This window comes from Amblyomma maculatum, unplaced genomic scaffold, assembly GCF_055883805.1.
Source record: "Amblyomma maculatum isolate TAMU_Amacu unplaced genomic scaffold, ASM5588380v1 scaffold_20, whole genome shotgun sequence".
Lineage (NCBI taxonomy): Eukaryota > Metazoa > Arthropoda > Arachnida > Ixodida > Ixodidae > Amblyomma > Amblyomma maculatum.
In genome coordinates this window covers 1,248,286-1,267,591 of record NW_028146745.1, presented here as the reverse complement: position 1 = coordinate 1,267,591, position 19,306 = coordinate 1,248,286, and the positions used below count along the sequence as shown (strand labels likewise).

Below are 19,306 nucleotides of genomic sequence, written 5' to 3'. Positions count from 1 at the left end.
TTCTCCAGCGACTCCTCTCTTCTCATCAGATGACCAAAGTAACTGAGCTTTACCTTAGAATTTGACCCTCCAAAGAGCAGTCAGGGTTCATGGTCGACAATATCGACAGATTTGATATTCTGGCAGTCCAAGGAACTCTCAAGAGTCTTCGCCAGCACCAAAATTCAAACACGTCAATTCTTCGCCGGTCAGCGTTTTTCACAGTCCAACTCTCGCATCCATACATCACAACTGGAAAGACCATAAGACCATAGCACGAGATATACTGATCTTGGTTGGCACACTAATGTCTCTGCTCTTTACTAGGCGGTCAAGGCTAACCATTGCTCTCTTTCCCAAAAGCAGGCGCCTCCTAATTTCATGGCTGCAGTCTCGTTCCGAGGTAATCTTGGAGCCCAAGAAGAGAAAATCTGTCACAGCTTCCACTTCTTGTCCATTGATGCTCCAGGACTTGATCGGGCAAGACGCCATGATCTTTGTCTTTTTAATGTTCAGTTTAAGCCCAAACTTCTCACTCTCTTCTTGTAAGCGCATCAGAAGTCTCATGAGTTCCACTTCACTTTCTGCCATTAAAGTGGTATCATCCGCATATCTAAGGTTGTTGATACATTTTCCAGCAATCTTTACTCCAGCTGAAGACTCGTCCAGACCGGCCTTCCTCATGATGTACTCTCTATACAGGTTAAATCGGCAGGGCGACAGTATGCAGCCTTGCCTCACTCCTTTCTCAATCGGAAACCAATCAGTAAGACCATGCCCAGTTCTGACTGTGGCCTCTTGTCCTTCATACAGGTTCCTGAGGAGACAGATAAGGTGAATTGGAACTCCCATCCCTTGGAGAGCTTGCCACACTCTGCTGTGATCTATGCAGTCAAACGCTTTCGCATAATCAATAAAGCAGAAGTAGACGGGTTTCTTTAACTCTCTTGCTTTTTCTATGATCCAGCGAAGGTTGGCAATTTGGTCTCTAGATCCGCTGCCCTTGCGAAACCATGCTTGCACGTTCGGAAGCTCCCGATTCACGTACTGCTGCAGCCTTCCTTGGAGAATTTTCAACATCACCTTGCTAGCATGCGAAATAAGCGCGATCGTGCGGTAGTTGGAACAATCTTTGGCACTGCCTTTCTTTGGAGTGAGGATGTAAACTGACCTCCTGAAATCCTGTGGCCACTGCAGGGTTGTCCAAATCTTCTGACATAATATATGCAGAATGTTAACAGCGTCATGGTTGAGGTTTTGAAGCCACTCAGCTGGAATGCCATCAATTCCGCTAGCTTTGTTCTTAGCAAGGCTGGCTAAGGCCCATTCAACTTCACTCTTCAGGATGCCCAGCTCGAGATCAGTAATCACCACCGTCTTATGTTGGGTTTGCACATTCGGGTCCTTCTTGTACAGTTCTTCTGTGTATTCCTGCAACCTCTTCTTTATCTCTGAGGCTTCAGTGAGGTCCTTGCCTCGTTTGTCCTTTATCACGCCCAGCTTAGCACAGAAGCTTCCTTTGATATCTTTGATTGTCTTATACAGAGCTCTTGTGTTTCTTAATTGGCTGTTGTCCTCAACTGCTTGGCACTGTATGTTCAGGAAGGCATTCTTATCTCTCCTTGCTATTTTTTTGAAAATCCGCATTGAGAACCTTGCATCTTTCTCTTTCCCCCATAACCTTTGCCATCCTCCTTTCCTTGTGAATAATTGAAAAATTGTGAATATGTGAATAATTCGGTTCCCCCTAACAACGAGAATTTGCATGTTTGCTTGACTGAAGAGCCGGGAATTCACATATACGGTTGTGATTGTGTGCTTAGCGCCCTCAAGCCACTTTGACGTCAAAAGGTTGACTACCTTGATGGCAGTGACATCAGACCGATGAATAATTATAGGTGATTTCAGTGCTCAACACACCATGTGGGGAAGTGTTAGGATGAATCTAACGGGAAGAAAGCTTGTGTCCTTCGCTTCTGAACATGACCTTCGGTGCCTTAACGACGGAAGTCCAACATATATTTATGTAGTGATATATGCAGCTGGTCGGAATTGACATCGTTTCGGAATGCCTTATCAACATCGTCCAGTGGTTTTCAGATGTACAAAGCTCATGGCAGCGACAGCACCAGAACTAATCTTTTTAAATATTCCTTTTTTCCACGCACAATAACAGATTGGAACAACTTCCCTCGGTCTCTTTTAACCAGCATAGATTTAACTGAAATCTTGAATTAATGATCTGAAATGTTTTTTTGTCTGCTTTTCGGTTGTCTAAACTTATTGTTTTTTATTTTTCCCTTGCTGCATGTTTGATAATTCATTTTTGGATATTTCATTAATTGCCTTTCATCTGCTTATTTATGTTCATGACTTTCCCTAATAAAGAGCTCGGTTTGCATTTTGTTTAGTCCTTGTTTTCTTCATATTCTATTGCCCAAAGAACAAGTGTTCTAAAATTATTTGCCATCTTCATTATGTATCCTGATGTTATCTGTATGCCCCTCCTGCATGGGCCATAAAGGCCTGCAGTATTGAGTAAATAAATAAATAAATAAATATTCTAACTTACCCGATCATTGCCGGCCATGCCACGTCGCCCTCAGCCAAACGTATGAAGCGCATTTATTGGACAGTTTTTAAAGTAGGAATGGAGAATACCTGCACACAAGGAGTCTCCACAGGTTTTAAAGCAAAAGTTGAGGAGGCCGTGAAAAGTGCAACTTGTTCATTTAACCCAGTTGCAAACTGTACCGATTTCGAGATTGAGTTACAACGACTGCGATCACTTTGGGGGAGAGCAGAGCGTAGATACAGATGCACAAAGTCATACCTAGACCTCAGAGAAGCAAGGCGCACACAGAAGATTCAGCGCAAAATTAAAACCCGACATACACAACGCTGGAGGTCTTTTTTGAAACGCTAGATTCACACAAGCCTTTGTCACGCGTTTGGAGTGTCATTCGTGGCCTTCGCTCGTCCCCTCAAAAGCATCTCCCGTTCAAATCTCTCGCGCTCCACCAAAGACGCAGTGAGGGAGCAGTAGCAGAAGACTTCTGCGCAAGAATAACAATCGCACAGAACCCATTCACAACGCTGCATTCCGGCAACGTTCCACCTTCGCGGGATTCACAGATGGACTGAGGAACTTGATGCTGCGCTGACATGTTGTAGAGAGTCATCATCGCCAGGGCCCGATGGTGTGACATACTCCGCTCTATTCAACCTTGGCCCGGAGGCTCGACGGTATCTTTTGAATTATTGCAATATGTCATGGTGCGATGGCAAAGTTCCTAGGGAATAGACGACCAGTCGCCTGGTTCCACTTTTAAAACCGGAAAAGTCGCCACTGGACCTTGCGCCATATCGTCCAATTGCACTGGCCAGCGGCGTCAGCACAGTCATGGAAAGAATGTTACTAACACGCGTCAAAGGTTCCTGGAGCGATACCTAATTTATACAGGTTTTATGTTCGGGTTTCGCCATGGCCGCTCCTCTATCGAAAATGTGGTTGACCTCGTAACGCCTGTTCAGCCCATGAACAACTTGTTGACATGGGTCACATGAACAACTTGTTGGAGAGATCCGCCAAATGTACCACGAGTCAGTATTCAAAAGGTCTCAATATTATTTTTCAGTGGCTGCCAGGACACTGCGACATCAAGGGAAACCACCAGGCGGACGAGGCTGCCCGTTCTACCCACAACGATGACGTTGCAGTTTAACTCCCCATAACGAAGGTTGATGCCGCATGTGGCCTACAGTGTTCGGCCCAGGAGATAACACTTTCAGCGTGGAACATGGAGGAGATTGGCAACCGCAGCCTCAGGGCACCGGATCCTGAACTCAGCCTAAGCTTTCCCCATCTAATTGCTTGTTCAAAAGCAACGCTGCTGTGCCGTTTATGGCTCGATGTTGCGTTCACAAGCAAGTATGCTTTCAGGATTGGAACGGCCGACAGCCCTGCCTGGGAAAATTGCGGCTGTGAAGAGACAATCGAACATATTTTATGTGAATGCCCTGCATTTTTCAGTGAAAGACAAAAGCTGCGTTGTGCGCGGACAGCCTCGATCCTCGCCCTTTAACGGCGGATAAGATCCTTGGTCCATGGCCATGGCAGCCGACCGCCTTTAAGGCATACAAGGCATTGTATAGTTTTCTAATAGCCACCAACTTGTGTGAAAAGCTCTGACGGTGTTCCACCTTCCTTTTCTGTTCCCCTCTTTAATCGCCTTATCCCTTTTCCCCAGTGTGGTGCAGCCAACCGGAGGTCTTTCTGTTTAGCATTCCTGTCTTCTATCCCCATTTCTATCTATCTATCTCTCTTTTAACTACTACCGGCGCGAAATTTCCTAGGGCCGTTTGACAAGTCACTGATGCCAGTGCTTCAATTTTTCTGTCTGAACTGGTAATGTCCTTCATATTCGGCCACGGTAGTAACTGCCACAAATTATGTTAACTCAGAACCTTTTAACACTGATTCCTGCCGACCTTAGTTATTTGCTGTGGGTTAATCACACTCAGCCAGCAGTAGTATTCCATTCCAGCCAGAACTTGTGTGATGCAAAACACATGCTGGGAAATATTTTAATGCCTTCTTTGCTTCGACATAACGACGAATACCCATTGTACTCTTCTTTCCACAGATGCCTCCGTCAGCTGCGAAAAAGTGGCAGTTTTTTTGCAGGATTTCGTATGAGGCAATTCTGTTATCATACAAGGTTATATTCTCATATTCTTATCGGAATGCTTAGCTTTTGAATTGGCGCGCAATAAACTTTCACAATTTTACCATCCTGTCTGATTATTCATCAGTTTTTGCGTCGCAAGAAACTACACAAAAAGTTTTGACCTGCTTCCTTTGATTTTTTCCCATGCACATTGAAAGAGGTCTGCTTCGTATAGGTCCCTGGGCATGGAATTTTTTATTAAAATCAAGTGTTTGATTTCTTATCAAGATCGACTCTGTATTTATCAGTGTCATATCCCGTCCCCAATTTCAGACTGCTGGCGATTTCCAGGTTTTAGCACTTCCAACGCATATCAGCCGGGCAATTTGTTTCTTTACTAAATTCTGCAGAATATCAGCACATAGCATATAACTGAAACGCCCGTTCGTACCGACAACAATATTGTGGCGCAGGGTATAAGGTTTGTGTTTATGTCCACGCAGGTGTTGGTGCACACCGAAAAACCTATATGGGTAAACGGGGACGTTGACCCTACAGAGAAGTTTCTGCTCTTCTGGTGGAAGTTAGCGCTTCACAGGAAGCACTATTGCGAGGTCCCTTTCTCCTAGTTGAAGCTCCCTTTGTCTCTACCATCATTACCATCGTTAATTTCGAGCCCCATGGCATTTTACTAGGTTCAATTTCTGGGGTTTTCGATCATTACATAATTGCAACTGGAAGGTTGGATTAGTCTATGCAACTCTTTAACATCTTTTTTAAGCAAAATGCCGTATTTGGTATTTCACTTCAAATATTATTCTTGGACTTTTATTCGCTGCATTTTCAAATTTCCAGGATGAGTTAATATGTTTGTCGAAATCACCTTTCGAAATTTTCTTTCAGTACACCTTACTCAGTTCCCTCATGTGGGTATGTGCGAAGTTTCAAGATGCAAAAAATAAGAAGGTGGGCACGTTCTCAGATTCTTTCAAACAAAATATTTCGTTCGCCTGTGGCCAAAGTACTAAATAGGCTGACGCCAGACGCGATGATTATGACGTCGTTCTTTCCGATCACGGCCAAATTAAAAGGTACAAACTTTTCTGAAATGCTAAATAAGTAATATCATTACAGATACCTCTTTCACCTAGCTTGATGCCGAGGCGCAGCTTTCGAGATAGTTTCGTTGACATAAATTGAACTTGCTCAGATCCCCTTAGCATTTTCCTTACTGGGGCAAATGTCCGTTTTGAAGCGAAAGCTTCAATACACTTGGTACATCAGTGGTCGCGAAAGCTTGTTTGACTTTTAGGTGAGCTTGACAGGCACTGTGCCTTTCCTTCCCTATAAACCAATTAACATTTGAAGCGTAACATTGACAACTCTAGTTAGAGCCGGTCTTCACGTGGCATTAAAACTTAATCTTTGAGTGATCTTGCCCTAATTAGCTGTGAGCGTCCAAGATTCCCCTATGTTCAACCAAAAGTATACAGCGCATTCCTTTCTCCAAAACGAAACCTGAACGGTTAGGACACTGTGTTTTGCAATGTCAGCGCACATTAGAGACCTCCAGGTGGCCGAAATTACTCCGAAGCGCTGCAATGTGAGGAGTCTTCCACTTTTTCTGCTCTCCCTCTCACCTGGGTTCCTTCTCTCCAGTCTCAAAGATACTGCGCTTTTCGTTTGTACATTGCTCCATTCCGTGGCATGCACCCAAAGCTATAGAGCGTCTTTGTGCCCCCAAAATCTAACCTACAGCATGGCTCAGTCTGTCGGCAGGGAAAAGTGTGACAGATACTACACCATTACTTCCCTGTAAACAATGTTTCTGTTTTTCAATTATGAAAAACAGCTTAGTGAAAATGCAGTTTTACCGAGGCTCTCCCTGGAATTCACATCTTTCGCTCTGTAGGCTAAATTCCTGCTTATAGGTAGGATCCATTGGTTTATTAGCACTATTCTAGTTTAATCAAATGCTGCAAAAGTTTATATTTTAACCCAATAGCAAAAAGGAGCCTCGTGGCGCCGATCAAAAGTAAGTAAACAGTAATTGTATGCGGAAACCAGCGGAGTCGAACGCGGGTCGTCGGCCGTGCGAGACAAACATGCAGCCACACCGCCACAGAGCTACGTTTTTCTTTATTGCGAGATGTACATAATGACAAAATATACAGCAAAATATTTACAAGATAGGCAGGCCGCTTCGCGGCCGCGAACAATGGAGTTGTTTCATTCGTGCAAGACATTGCTTCACTCCGACGAACGGTGCACCTAAAGAATGCATTTCTCTACGACTGCCAGATAATGTTTTGGCGCATAAAAGCTTCAAATAATTCTAGAAGTAATACTTAAACTAGTAACAAAGCACCTTTCTGCTTTGCATATATGATGCGGTGCTCACTAGAAAATTCCTTCGATCGTACGGTGCTGCCGCAACATATGGTGCTAGCCGCAGCCCGATTCGAAGCCTTATACAACCTCCATCGTCTTTAAAGCACAGTAGTTTAAACGCTATCGCGGTGATCGTTTAAATACGAAGATTAAGTGTCCTCAAAATTTTTATGTTCTCTTCGTGGGTATCTAAATTTATTTGTCCTGGCACCGTGACAACCGTCTATGGCCGGCAGTTTGAGTTTTCCCTGTTTGCTTCGCTTTATGATATTCTCGGCGCCAAACAGTGCCGTACCACTGCATATCACCCGTGTGTGAACGGCATGGTGGAACGCCTTCACCACCAATTGACAGCCGCCTTAGCTTCTCGCCTCAATTGCGCCTCCTGGCTGGACTCCTTACTACTTGTACTCCTTGGTCTACGAGCCATCATTCGGAAAGACATACGGGGCTCTGTTTCAGAGCTGATGTATGGCAGTGCTCTGTGTTTTCCATGAGACTTATTTGCATCACAACTCCCAGCCTAGCCCCAACAATTCCTTCAACGCCTGTTGGACTGCGTTTAAAACCTCAGGCCTACACCACCTCGTCCGTCCCTCCACCATACCAATTTTGTGCACCCTGACTTCGACCCAGGTTTTTGTGCGCCGCGGTGCTGTCCGAGCTCCACTAACACCGGCCTACGACGGATCTTCCCGCCTTTTCCACCGCACTTTGAAAACCGTTGCCTTCCTAAATAACGGCCTGGGAGAGACCGTCAGCCATACCGCCTTAAGCCGGCTTGAACGAAGACCGCACTGGACAATCTTGGATCGCCGCCTGGATGGATTGTTGGATGTAAAAGGCAGACCTCTTGGAATCGGGGGGCAGCGTCACAGGCCGCCTAGCCGTGAAAAGTAACATAATTTGTACCTATTCTTGCTTTCATTTCTGCCACCAGTCAGCTAACCTTTGTTTGCTTACTTCTACCCTTTTAAAATCCAATTTTCCTTTAATAACCTTAAACCCCACTGCTTTGGATAAATCTGCCCCATTGCCTTGAAATATAGGACGGATCCCTCTACAAAGCCATTTCCTCATCACGCCCACACACTCCGCAGAGCGTGTCTATCTCCTGGTACTTGACTCGGTACGTCTTAGTCCGCAATACTCCTGTCCTAGCCTCGAACAACAGTGAACTGCCCGTAGAATTATCGTAAATGTTTTCTTTGGCTATGTCCTGCTTGAAAGGTCTGTACATTTCCAATGCTAATTTGGTCTTCATTCCTGTTTACCACGTACCCCTCTCTGCTTCTTTTAACCTTTTTCTTAATCGATAATTTCTGGCTGGTAGCCCTACTGCAGTCAAAATATTTGCTTGCCAATTCGCTTGCCCGCTTTCTCCGTCTTGTGTCAACATTCCTCATGTAAAAGTAGCTGAAGACTTTCCTAGCCCACCTCTTTTCTCCAATTTCTCTTAATCTTTGCATAAACGCTATCTTGCTGCCAGCTTCCCTACTTTCAAACAAAAATCATCCCAGGTCACCCTGCACACCCTGGTTTGGCGTATTCCTATGAGATTCCAAAGTAAGCCTACGTACTCCGCGCTGCTTAATTTCTAAGCCGTGTTCGGACCTTTCATCTCATACACAGGACTGCTTTGGAAAAATTCAGATACACAAGCATTTGTTTGGCGAGTAGGTGTTTTCGATGATCCACAACTACACCACGGAGCGCTGCGTGGTGTCCCTTCTTCATCTCTGTCCCGTCGTTTGCGCTGTATTTATGGATCAAACTAATACCCATCACCCCTTTCCAAATCCCTCGCACAACTTCATACTTGTTGTAATTTCACAGTGCCCTGTTTTTCATGACTGCTGTGCTTCTGCTTCAGTTAGCTGTTACATATATTTCATGCCCCGTTAGATATTCAGCTTCGTCATTTATCCACACCCTTTATATACTTGTACTTATACACTACTTCCAGCTTGTCCACCTGTATCCTATGTCAGCCGGACTTATTATCATTAAAAGTCATGACTGCCGATCTTACATTGCCAAACTGCAGACCTAACTTATCGCCTCTGTACCGCAGATATCTATCAACTCCTGCAAATCTACCCCGTTGTCAGCCATCGATCCTATATCATCTGCATACATTAGTCGTGGTAATGACTGTTGGATAAATTTCCCTTGCTTGAGTAAGAAAAGGCTGAAACCGACCTAACTTCCCTCTAGTTTAGCCTCTAATCTTTGCAGGTACAGCATGAAGAACAAAGATGACAGGGGACATCCTTGTCTAAGCCCCCTCGTTACCTCTACATGCTTCGACACCTTTTTTCCCATTTGTTAGCATCTATAGCCTTATCTTTTAAACGAATGGTTACTCGTCCTTCCACACCTAACAAATCCAGAATACTCCGTTAGTCTTCTTGAAGTACACTGTCATAGGCACCTTTGATATCCAGAAAAGTTAGACATAGGGGTTTGTGTTCCTTTTCAAATACCCCAATACAATGTGGCAATAAAAAAAGATTGTCCTCTAACCTCCTTTGTTTTTGGAAACCATTGTGCAACTCTCTTAGTACCCTCTTGCTCTGTACCCATGGCTGCAGTCTGTTCTTTATAATCTGCATCACCACCCCGTAGACCACTGATGGTACTGTTATGGGACGGTAGTTTTTTATGTCAGCTTTGTCTCCTTTTACCTTATATCAATCAATCAATCAATCAATCAATCGAAATTTTATTTGTTTTCTGAAGGAGAAAAGGGGATGACGGGTAAAAGCTGCTTAATCTTGACAAAGTTCGGCAGCAGTTCTAGCATAATACATAAAACATCATACCGAGGTAAATTTGTACACTACACTTCATATGCAGGTACCAACCATATTGCAGAACAGAAACACTGCATCCTTAAAAGAATAAATTTAGAAATCATTGAAACGATAGTCATTATAAGACACAGACATAAGGCAGGTACCAGCATATCGCAGAACAGAAACCATGCACCCTTGAAAGAATAAATTCAAAATACATTGGAACGATAGTCATTATAAGACACACTGCATTGTAAACATGATACAAATAAAAAGAAACATTCAGTTTGAAATATTATTCAGCTAGAATTCCAGAAATATTTGAGCAATATTTCTGGAAAATTTGAAACTGACATCAAAATAAGCGTCAGGTAATGTTGGCGTAAAAAAGCACTAGTAAAAAAGGGCAATATGCAGGAATTCACAAATGTGCATGAATTGACTATACTGGCATCAGTTCTGGGTTTATGTCGATAAGCTCTAGGGTAATAAAAGAACAACAGTATAAGAAATCGACTGGCGACCATAATCTGAGCGGCAAAGAGGCAACACATACACGTCATTTTGACGTGTATTGTAGATGTAAGTGCGCATGGGAAGGTTTATCAAATTTAGGATGCGGTCATTACGTGCCAAAATTGACGAGCGATATGTATATGCTAGTCGGAAAGGGTAAATGGATTCAATGGTGAGATGTTTATACTGAAATAATAAGATGTATGAGCATGACAAGGAATATTTGCAAATGAAAGCGAGGCGCGCTTCTGGCAGATTTTTAATTTCATCATATTTTCATTTGATGTAGTTGACCACACTAAATGCCAGTGGTTTATGTCGATAAAAATAGTGCGTTACAAATTAGACGTTTAACAGCTGCTGGAAAAAATGAATAGATAGAGTAAAAATGAAATATCATGCTCATCCTACTTACTCTCCATTCATCAGGAGCTTTGCCATCCATTAACATTTTGCTCACCACCTCTCCTAACACTTCCTGAGATTTTGAGCAAAATTTCTTTACTAACAGAATAGAAATACCATTTGGGCTTGCTAATGTGCTACTTCCCACTCTTCTCTCGGTTCATTTCCACTCTCTTTGTCCAATTGAAACGATTCCACCAACTGGTCCAGCGTGCTCTACTAAGGCACCTACGACATTTCTTTGTTCTTTAAACTTTTCTGACATCATTAGTCGCATATGTTTTATTGCATTTCCCCCTTCTAGCCGGATGCCTTGATCTGTAATAATAGATCTTGCTCTAGGCTAGGCTTATTACTAAGAGAATTCAGATGCTGCCACAATTTCTTAGCTGCATTTTTATCATTTTCGTTTACTTTTGATGACCACTGGGCCCCTGTCTTCTAATTTTCTAGTTGATTGAAAAGGATGCCTCCCTTCTACATTTTATGTATTTATCCCATTTTCTCTCAACGTCTGCGTTTGGTTCTCCCGTGCGCTTAGAATGTCTGTGTTCTATGGAGGCTTCCTGACGTTTTTCTATGGTCTTCTTAACCTCCCTATCCCACCAGCTCTATGGTTTTCTTCTTGTCCTTTTTTCCCAACTCGCATCTTAGCCAGCTCTAGCTCAAACAGTCCCATTAACTTTGTGTATGTTCACTCTGCTTTATTATCCTCAGTGATTACCGCTTCAATTTGGTTGCTTGATCTCTGCATTTGTTGCTCCCAGTAAAAGATCCCACCTGGCTGGTCAATATGCTTCATTCCTGTATTAGTTTTTTATTCCAAAACTCAGCTTGATATGTTTGTGATCACTGCCTAGAGTCCTGGAGCTATGTTGTCTATGTTCATGATGCCTAGCCTATCGTACACACTGTCTGACATTATCACATTATTTATTGTCGAATGCAGACGCCCTACATCACACGTTATGATCCCGTTGCAATTTTCAGTACTGTTACAGAGAAATAAGTCGTGTCTATAACACATATCCAGCAGCATGGTTTCTGTCGAGTATGTGTATCCATCCATATCTTCTACAGGAGTATTGATATCCCCTATGATGTTTATCTCGCATCCTTTTCCAAGCTCAATTATTGTCATCTGCTATACATGCTACCTTTTTTTTGTTTTCATCTTTGGCGGTTACGCCTGTCCACAGGTATACAAAGCACAACAGTGTTTTCATCCCTGCCACTTTTCCTTGTAGATGTAAATGTTCCTTGCACTCCTTAGTGACTCTTTGCCAATTGGTACTTTTATGGATGAATGGCTCAATCCCCAATTCCCTTTCTGCTGCCCACTGTTCTGTTGCAGTGTCCCTATACATAATAAGGGTTACAGGGTGGTTGTTCCATACCCCGAAGATGCGTCTCCAAAAATCCATAAATCATTAACTTCTGCCTTAGCTGCTCTACTATTTCCTCCCATTTTAGCCTGTTCCTGCCAGCTTGCATGCTAATATATCCTAAGTATGAATTAATTTGGCTCTAGCGCTTATGCCAGTTGCTTCTCATATGGCTTCTATGTTTCCCTGATCTAGGTTCGTCCTCCTGGTCGCCTTTGTTTACACTGGTGGCTTCAGGGCTCTGGGCCGTCCTAAAATACCTGTTTCCTGGTGGCCTATCCTGCTCCCTACCCTCCCACCGGTGACCCGGTAGTAGTGGATACCTTCTGATGCAAACAGGCTGAGGCCGGCCTCCTACACATCCCTGTTCACTTTCATTGCGTTGTACCCACGTCGACGGCTTAGGCTCCTTATGACTCGGTTGGCCTCGACTTCTCTCCTCTCTGTTCTGCTGGACTACCCACGGACTTCCAGGATTGTGCATACAGTCAAGAGCACTTTTTAAACGGCCTCCGTTATGTTATTTACACCTACTTCTAACTGGCTCCCGAGATCCCGGCTCGTCCCATTCAAGACATCATTGAGTCCAGCACGGATGATGGCCAGGGTTTCTACATCCTTGTTCCCTACTACCTCCTGGGCTTTGGCTATCGCTTCCACTATACCTTTCCCCGATTGGGCCTCCATCTTTAAACGCATATCACCTTTCACTATTGCTAGGACAGCCTCTTCACACATCGTTTCTTTGGAGTCCCCCCCCCCCCTCACCAAAACACTTCTACGTTCTAGCCTTTCATCTCCGGCTTGCGCCAACTGCTGCCCTGTTCGCTCTCGTTGGCCCTCCTGTCGTAGCGGCGTTTCACCCTTCTCGCTCGATTCCGTGCTTGTCGTTAGCCGTCCTGGAAAATGTTTTGCTACCTCGCTGCAGCGTCGTGGAGCCGCCGCCGCGTTACTGTTTGATTTCGCCTTTTGCGACTCGACCACCACTGAGTGATTTCCCCAGTCCGCCTCCTTCTCACTTCTTCATTCTTGGGGGACTTCACGCAGGCCTCACCCCCCCCCCCCCTTGACTTTGCTCCGACTCGGGGTTCTACCATGCTCGCATTATAAGCGCCTTCACCTAACCTTCCAGGTCGCCTCGCTTTTTTGTTCTTCCCTCAGCTGAAGCACTCTCTACTCTAGCTGGTTGGTATTTGCCCCTTCCATCCTAACCAGCTCTACTGCCTGTGCCTCCAGCACAATTCTTTTCTCCCTCTCAACAGTCAGGTCCTCTACCCGAGCTCCTGAATCTTAACGGTCCATTAATCTTTCAGCCTGAGAATGGTCTCCTTAAACCAAACACACAGCTTGCAATATAAAATAGTCTCCCCCGCGTCGTCTAAACCATGAAAATCAGTTTCATCCATGTAGCACCAGCGCCTTCACTCGTTATATTGCATCACCTCCTCACCCCCCATGTCTTCCTTAACTTTGTGACCCATAGGCAGCCCGCCAAACTACCTAGGGAACATCAGTTACTTCCGCTTTCCCTGTTCCTGTGATTTGAAATCAGCGCTTCACTCATGCAGGAGAATACACTTTCACTCCTAAATAAAACATATAAAACCGCAATTAGCTTCGGACGACGTCGCTGCCTCCTGCTCCTCTGCAATCATAGGTTCTCCGTTTCGATTTTCAGTCTAGACGGGGAGGGGGAGGGGGCCTGTAGCGCCCTCTTGTGTGGCCCTGAAAACCTGTATATCGCGATCCCACCGGCGTAGGAAACAAGACGGCCCCTGGTTGTGGCTCGTGCGTCCTCTGCAGGCAGTCTTGCTTTGGTGCCAGCTAATAGCGGTCACGTTCCTTCGCTCCTGAGGCGTTAGGCCTTCAGGGGTTTACACGCTTTCGTGGTGAGTTCTTAAAGGCGAAGGCTAAGCGTCCTCCAATTTTTATGTGACATATAATACGTAGGCTAAAGAAGTTTGTTTTACGAATATAAGTTTCAGCGATGAATTATTCGTTTAAACATTACATCATATTGTAAAAAAAAAAATTTGCGATGAGCATTGACAAAAATTGACAATGCACTTGGACATAAAATTAGCATTTGAAAATGTTTCTTAAGAATATGCAAACAGTTTCCCTCATTTTCACCACCATTTTCTAAACCCCTATGCGCCAAAAAAACGGCATTTATATTTTAAGTATTTATCTTTGTGCAGAATGATATTTGTATACGTAAAATCAGGCCAACATTTAAAAGGAAACCTTTTCACGAACACCGTTTATTAAATTTGATTTTCGTTGACCTCGCTCTAATAAATTATGAGGATAAAGATTTCACAGCCAATGCGGCACGTAGTACCAATACATCAACCCCTAAATAGTGAAGTTGGAGGTACTTAGCGATTTCGAGCTGGCTGTTCTTGTCTCACGCTTAGGCGCTACCGGGTATTGGAAGAGCAGTTTAAAACCTTACGCGCAGAGAGAAAAAAAAAACTCAGGTTTGAGAACTAAGCTTTGGTTGTGTGATTACATTCGAAATGGGGTAGCGTGTTCGATAAGCAAGGGTGCAAAGTTCCAAACTCCACGCGCGAAAGTGTTGATAGCGGATGCCTTATCGAAGGAGTATACATGTTACCCACAAAATTTAATAATTCTACTCTGTTTTTCTTATCAGCAGCGTTAGGTCGCTCTAAAATTAATAAGGAAGCTTCAATCTATCCAAAAACTTGAGAACAATTGCGTCACCAGATGATAAAGGCAAATTATTCTGTGCCGTGCAGATAAACGTTAGACAAACTAACTTGAAACAAGATCAGATGCTAAGGCTCTGACAATGTAAAAACCACCGATGGCCAAATTTAAGAAATGTCACATCACTGCAAAACTCTTAATGTCAAATAAAAGTTTAACACTCCCACCTGCTGTATTTTGAAAAACAATTGTGACATTTCCTGCCGTACATTATTGCAAACACGTACAGAACAAAGTAGATTCTTAAAATCTATAAAACATTTCCATCGTGCTGCTCTTCCATAACTTCTTAGCTACGCACTAAAGGTATTAGAAAAAAGGCCAAGCGTTTTGACTAAAATTGCGATATCTTGATGACACGGTGGTGTAGAGGTTTATCTCTAATGCAGCCTAGACTTCTATACTTGGTTGAGATGAAACACACTATGGTCGCAAATTATTTCTGTTTTTATTGATTGGCTGCACGACAGCAGCACTATGTATATATATATTGCTATGTGTGGCAACACAAACAAGAAAGCAAGAAAGACGAGCTAAAGCTTAGATATTCAAAAGGTATCCGAGTGCGTCACTAACAAACGACAGATGTGCGGTTGTCAGGGACCTTGTTAAAAGTTTCCCTAAACAGTGTGTCAAGATTGTAGGATTCCATCGTGAACTTGACAGACTATGTACTTCGGAGTTCGAAATAAAATTTTTCGGATTGCTGATGTCCCAGGGAGTCACGCTCGAAACTTCAGAAATTTGACGCTATTGGCAACACTCCAAAAGAAAAACAAATGGCACGATAGAGGTTCAGGGCGGTTCTTTAACTTGTTGTTGTACGTCGAAGTTAAGGCTCCAGGACACAATTCTTGGTGCTTTATTGAAGGTTAGCAGAGTATAGCAGCAGAGTATAGCCGAGTATAGCAGAGTATAGCAGCTTCGATATGATCGGACTGAATAAACACGGTGGATCCGACATTGGCGCTGCGTGCAGCTTGGTACGCAGAGACGTCCGAACCGCAGCATGAGCTGAAATATATCGCTCGGTACGTAAAACGCCTAGTGGAAGTGGATCTAGTGGAAATTAAGAAGAAGAAATGGACATGGGCAGGACATGTAGTGCGAAGAGAGGATAACCGATGGTCACTTAGGGTAACAAACTAGATTCCAAGCGAAGGAAAGAGTAGCAGGGGGCAGCAGAAAGTTAGGTGGGCGGATGAGATTGAGAAGTTCGCAGGGGTCAAGTGGATGCAGCTAGCACAGAACCGGGTTAAGTGGAGAAATATGGGAGAGGCCTCCGCCCTGCAGTGGGTATAATCAGACTGATGATGATGATGATGATGATAATGATGACGTAAAACGCGTCTTGGCTCAGGGCAATGATATTGGGAATCTAGTGTATGCGCAATACCGGCTCTTCTGAAAGGCATGAAGCCTTGCGGTAGTATATTTCAATTTGAGCCACAGGAATTCAGCTACGAAGGGGTTCACCGAACTGAGCCTGCAAGTTCGCTAACGTATTTGCTCAACTACTGAAATGCCGAGCAGATGCATTACTCTGTAGTAGACTATAGTTCCCTCATTTGATCTGGATGAAATGACGAATTGAGATGACAAGATGGCTGCGATTGATGTAAACATATGCTTCTGTAAACAAGCTTTCATACTTAGAATTCTGAGAAAGCTTTCGATGTCTCCTTTGAAGGTCACCCCGTGTCATCATTGAAAAAGAATGGCGTTCTGGGCAGCTAGGAGCCTTCCAAAATTTTCAGGAAGACTTGTGACATGACGTTCAGGGAAATGAGGCAAACGATTTCATCGAGAAGAACTCGCGAAACAGTTGCCTTGCAATCAGAGTGCTTGACAGCGACCTGCACGCAAATGCAGATCAATTTTCAAAACAATGTTCGGGTAGCGATAGCATGATCACGGTGAGCTTGGGAAGGACAAACTGCATAGGAACATCGAGTGCTTAGTTTTACAATTTCATTTTACAGTTTCTATACAAGAGAGGAGTTAAAGCAAAAATAAAGCGCCGGGGGTTAGGGGGAGGCTGGTTGAATGAACGTAGAGAAATCTATTTTGTGATAATTCTTCTAAATATAAACCAGTGATATGGCCATAAATTACGACCCCGTAAAATTAGGTCGAAATAATGCAGCCTAGGGTAGGATAAGCTCAGTTGTCAATGAGAGCGCGCCTAGAGAGCTAAACTGCGTGACCAGAGGACGAGCACAAGCTATTCGATTACAAGACAATCTGAAGATTGTCAAGAAGGAGGTAGTCGTCTTGAGTGAAATGCCTCGGACAAACTACCTTCGCCATGGTTACATTTTTTACAGCAGCATTTTTATCCATAATGTACTTCGAAGAGCGTCATGAGATTGCGTGGGAAACGAGCAATCGCACTGTTCGAAATTTTCAAATAGGAGGCACCTTAATTGAAAGGAAGCAGTGCTCTTAGATGATGCTTTCCAGTTCACGTGGCGGCAATAAGAATAGTAAATATCCGACAGTCGCTGTTCGACAAAACACGTGCATTTACCTATCTCACGGGGCTTTTGCGGAAGCCGCTATCTGATGAGGAAAAATATAGAGCTGCGAATAAGATATTGAGAACTACAAACATGATATAGTGGCACAAACGTCCTACATGGCCAATAGTGGCGCTTTAGTACTCTCGTCTAGTACCGACGTGCAGCAGGCGCTAATTGTTTGAATGCGCTAAACATGAATGCCGTGGGAGCGACGAGACCTGCAACGTGCTGCCGTCAGTTAATCGAAGTCATGAAGTGAACACAAAGTGAAACACAGTCTCGGCACAGTATTTCGAGAAAGCCAGTCTCGCATTTCGGCGGTCAGGACAACCACATCAGCTATCTTAGTTCCCTTTTCGACGTTCTCAAGAATGAAGAAGTGCGTGAGGAAGAGAAACGCGATTTGCGAAGGTAGCGAAGGATCTTACCTGCATCATCGCCTATAGGCAACCACCACTTCCAGCCTGATGACATTTTGTAGAATAATTCAAACATAATCCAATCAATGACGTGCGGATCCGGTTCCGGACGCCATCCCTGTACTCTAACTCTGTGCCCTCTAATCTACCTGGGGTACACCGCCTACCTTTGTGTCCTAGCTGCCAAACGACCACCAGAGAAAAAGGTACCAGCCGTCAAAAGTGCTACGACGAATAACAAGAAGCGACGCCAGATTTCGGAAGGCACTGAAAATTAAAACGCTGTGACAAAGACTCCAACATAAATATGCAGATGTGTCAGATAGTGATCACCCGTCCAAAATCCACTTACTTTACACAATACAATTCCAAAAAAACGGTAATATTGCCGTGAAACCTTAAAAATTGTATTGGCTTTTTTAGCAGCCACCGGCATGCGGCTTTATCATTTTGATTCTGGCAAGCATATCAATCCTGTATTCTTTGTTTAATAATGATTGACGTCGCAAGACGCTCCTTTATCATTTTCTTTGTTGCTCTAGATGCACCGAATCTGTCTCGAAGATTACGGCCTCTCGTGTATGTTTCTATAGTGCTCAAGCTTTTGCTAGTAACATTTGGCGCGCTATCTAGATGGTTCTGAGTCGCCTTTAAATTGAGCGCTTACATGGGCGACAGCTAAATTAGTTCGAAGATCGACGAGCAAGCTTTTTGCTATCGCTGCCGCACAATTGCTTAGTTCATTTGCGGGCGCAAGTCAGCCCTGTAAAGGGTGTCTTCCCTACACTGCAATAGCCTTCATTTGTGTAATAGACCTTTTCACCACCACGTGACATCTGGTGAAGGTTTTTCCCTTAGATTCCAGGTTTACCCTTTCAACAGCCCTGTTCCTGTCATCCTGGGCGATCTGCCAACAGGCCACTGAACCAGCCGCCAGCTTCAAGGGCTCCAACCCGAATACGGTCTGTTGCCGGACTTCATTCTTTCTTGGAAGGCATCAACGCAGACCACAGCCCAGCCTACAGCACCGGTTGTTTTTGTCCAACACCGTGAGTCTCTCTGCTTCCATGGAAAACCGGATTAGAATGCGGAAGACTGACTCAACCTGTTCGGACGCGTGGCAACTTTCATTGACTGGAGCGACGAAATGAAGTTCAGGCAAGATTACTTTTCTTGTGAAGGATCTGCCCGAATATGGTCAGAATTTTATGAAGCAGCTTTGAAGGATTGGGAGATATTCACGAAATAGTTTTTGCCAGCCTTTTCAAGTGTTATCCAAAAGGAAAGAGCCCGAGCCCTCCTCCAATCAAGACTTCAACTCTCTAGCGAGCCCGTCCAGGCGTACGTTTAGATGAAGCGCCTCTTTCGCCACACCAACCCTAACACGAGCGAATGTGAGACAGTGAAATTTTTAATTTCAGGGGGAAGAGTCTCTTTTTGGGGGGCTTATCAGGAATCCGCAAAAACCTCGGCGGAATTTGAAAT

At 44.1% G+C, this 19,306-nt stretch overlaps 1 pseudogene; it reads right to left on the bottom strand.

Moving 5' to 3' along the window:
- Positions 1-7,952: 7,952 nt before the first annotated feature.
- On the bottom strand, positions 7,953-12,831 carry LOC146171503 (uncharacterized; annotated as a pseudogene).
- Positions 12,832-19,306: the final 6,475 nt, after the last annotated feature.